Source organism: Lagenorhynchus albirostris, unplaced genomic scaffold (assembly GCF_949774975.1).
Source record: "Lagenorhynchus albirostris unplaced genomic scaffold, mLagAlb1.1 scaffold_137, whole genome shotgun sequence".
Taxonomy (NCBI): Eukaryota; Metazoa; Chordata; class Mammalia; order Artiodactyla; family Delphinidae; genus Lagenorhynchus; species Lagenorhynchus albirostris.
This window is the reverse complement of record NW_026783360.1, coordinates 257,405-260,416: the sequence shown is the minus strand read 5'-3', so window position 1 is coordinate 260,416 and position 3,012 is coordinate 257,405. Positions and strand designations below refer to the sequence as shown.

The following is a 3,012-nucleotide window of genomic DNA, read 5'->3' as shown; positions in this document are numbered from 1 at the left end:
AACGTCAGCGCGATGGATTCTGACCGCTGGACGGCGAGGGATCAGCTCCGACTGCCCAAACTCTCGAGTTCGTCTCGGGCCGTCCGCCTAGGAGCTACCGGCCCACAGCAGCGGACGGGGCTGGGAAGATTTGGGCAGGAGGATGCCGCGAAGGAGATGCGCTCCTCACGCTAATGTGGAGAATTCTGCAGTCAGGACCCTGACTCTGAAGACTTGCGTTCCCTTAGTGTAGAGCCTCTTACCTCCTTATCAGGAGACCTTAGCAATTCACTTGGTTGCTCCAATTATCTCTGCCCACCCTACACCTGTGCAGCTCTTCTCTCCATGAGCCTAGAGCTGCTTTCCCAAGGAAGACAGCCCCATGCCATTGCAGGTAGGAGCCAAGGAGACAACTGAACATTTGCATCTGGACCTATTAGAGAAATTTTATGTATCCAACGCAGGAAGATACAAGACTGAGAGGGCCTTATAACTTTAGCACCAAATGAGCATAGCTTTCATGAAACAGTGACGAACACTCGGCAAGTACAGGGGTGTCCGGAAGAAGAAACACACACACACACACAAACACATACACACACACATCCCCGGGTCTAATAGGAAAATTTACAAGGGCTGGCCATGGTGGGATCAGAAAGCCCATTGTTCCCACTTCTGGCGTTCCCTGGGCTAGAGTCCCAGATCATTCAGGCAGATCCTGGTTGTTTTACTGATGGATCTGTGTGGGAGTGAGGTCTTGGAGCTCTCCAGACTGTCATTTGCTGTCCAGTGCTCTACACTTTGTTTTGTGTACTATGCCCCTTCTCGTCCATACACAGTCATAATTAAGAAAATAAAAATCTGCAGGCATTGAATTCAACTTTCTAATTTGAATGATGGTTAAGAACACAAAGGAACAGAGTTATGTGAATAATTTTGCTAAGGAACTTACGTTTATCTTTTTGAAGCTATCAAAATGTTTATGAGTAGTCTGTAAAAGGTTAATCTTTTTAAAATTAGAAAAAATAAATGATCCTTTATTGCTGTCTGTCACCAAACCCCACTCACCCCAGCACCTATAACATAGGACTCACCTGATGAAACGTCTGCTCCCCACTAGCCTAGAGATTTCTGTTCTGAGTCATTCTCTGTCCCCTGTGTTCACCGCATTCCTAAGTCCACTGCAGCCAGTAACATGATGAAGGAGGTCACTGAGCCCAAGGGATGACCTTTCAAAAAAGAGAAGGACAAAACCTCTCCCGTCTTCTTTGAGGTCACAGCCTTAATGGAGGCTGGAGCAAGTGAAAGTAAATGTTGGGAAAGAGAGTGTTTCTACATTGGTCCCTGACCTGCCATATCCCTAACAGGTTGGTGAACATAACTGGCGTTAATATTTCCTGGGTGCACTTAGAAGATCCGGACCCAAAGTAGAAATCTGACCATTTGGCAAAAGATGGATCAATACAGGAATCAAAGTAAGTTTTTTTCTCACCTGTTGTTTCATTATCAGGAACTCTACCACTACCTGCCCTCCTCTGCATCCTTATGCAGGGACAATCTGAAAGTCAAGCAGATTAATCTGAAGAAAGAGAAAGCAGCCATGAGGACCCAGCCTTTCAGAGTATTGTTAGATACATCAGGCATCAATCCCCAACCACTCACCTGGGAGTGACTCCTGCCACCTTACCCACAGATATGTGCAGACAGAAGGAACGCTTTTTCTTCCCATGGTCAAGAACAAGGCTGCATTGGCTACTCAGCATGTGGAGAGGATATAATATCCCCATTTTGCAGAAAACAATGCAAATTATGGGGTGTTATACTTTGATTCCACTTACTGTTCAGTTATTATTTTATTAATATTCAGTTCCTAGGATTAACACTAATTCCCAGGTAACCCTTACCATGGTCTCCAGGAGAGTCCTGTCTCCACAGCAAGGACACCTCTTGCAAAGTTCTCATTTAATAATTCTTGGTGAAAGGCACCGCCATTTGTTCTCCAACACCCATTCCAGGACTTTAGCACCCCACCTTCCCTGTTGCGCCACCCACCACCTTGGATGCTCTTGCCCTCAGTCACATTGGTTCCTCCCCATGTGGAAATCAGCAACATCAGAGCCTCAACCCTAGCTCTGTCCTCCATGTCCTTGGACATGTGGCCAGGAGATTTTCTATCAATTTAATGGAGGATGGAACAATCTGAGGACCCATGTCTTTTGACATTACATGTCAAACACTAACCTGGGCTTCAATGAAAAGGTAATTGATTAAACATAGTTCATGGATATAGTGTTTGAAACATAAAGACGACCTAAATCTTAATCAGAAAACTATGACAAGTGAGGGTTTACCAGATAGAAAATCTGTGTGAATTCAACAAGGTAACATTACCTGTGAATGTAACTAACATGGGGAGATTTTCAATGAAGACCATCACTGTGGAAGCCACCTAGAAGTCACATGTAGAGAAATGACTGAATGATTATTATGTGAGTAATTTTTAACAGCCTCTCTTTCCTTGTCAATAGCAGGGATTTCATGCTGGAGAAGAGCCCACTGAATGCAATGAATATGAGGACATGTCACATACAACAACCTTAACTCCACGTGTGTTACACTTTGAGCCCGAATGGGAGAGACTTCAGCCGTTATTCATCACTGAATTAACATAAGCTAATTATACTAGGAAACCATGCAGATATCAGAATGTGGAAGGTTTTTAGTCACCCTCCAACCTTAGACAACATGAGGGAGTGCACTCTGGAGTGACTCTTGCAAGTGTGCTGAACGTGGGAAATAATTCAGCTGAAGCCTCGCATTTATACACCAACAGCTCACACTGGAGTAGACGAACCGTATAAAGGTAATGCAGCGAGAGAGCTGACTTATTCACACCAATAAACTCACACGGGAGAGAAGCCCTATATTTGGAATGACTGTGGAAGAGCTTTCAGTGACCATCCAACGCTTCAATAACATGAGCACATTCACACAGGAGAGAAACCACAAGGAATATCATTTATGTGAGAAAAC

At 44.5% G+C, this 3,012-nt stretch overlaps 1 long non-coding RNA gene across 1 annotated transcript; it reads right to left on the bottom strand.

Annotated features, from left to right (window-relative positions):
• Positions 1 to 1,073: 1,073 nt before the first annotated feature.
• Positions 1,074 to 2,659, bottom strand: LOC132514295 (uncharacterized). The gene is made up of 3 exons (XR_009538719.1): positions 1,642 to 2,659; positions 1,472 to 1,537; positions 1,074 to 1,208 (listed from the first exon to the last, which is right to left on the bottom strand). It is a non-coding gene; the product is annotated as an uncharacterized LOC132514295 (long non-coding RNA).
• Positions 2,660 to 3,012: the final 353 nt, after the last annotated feature.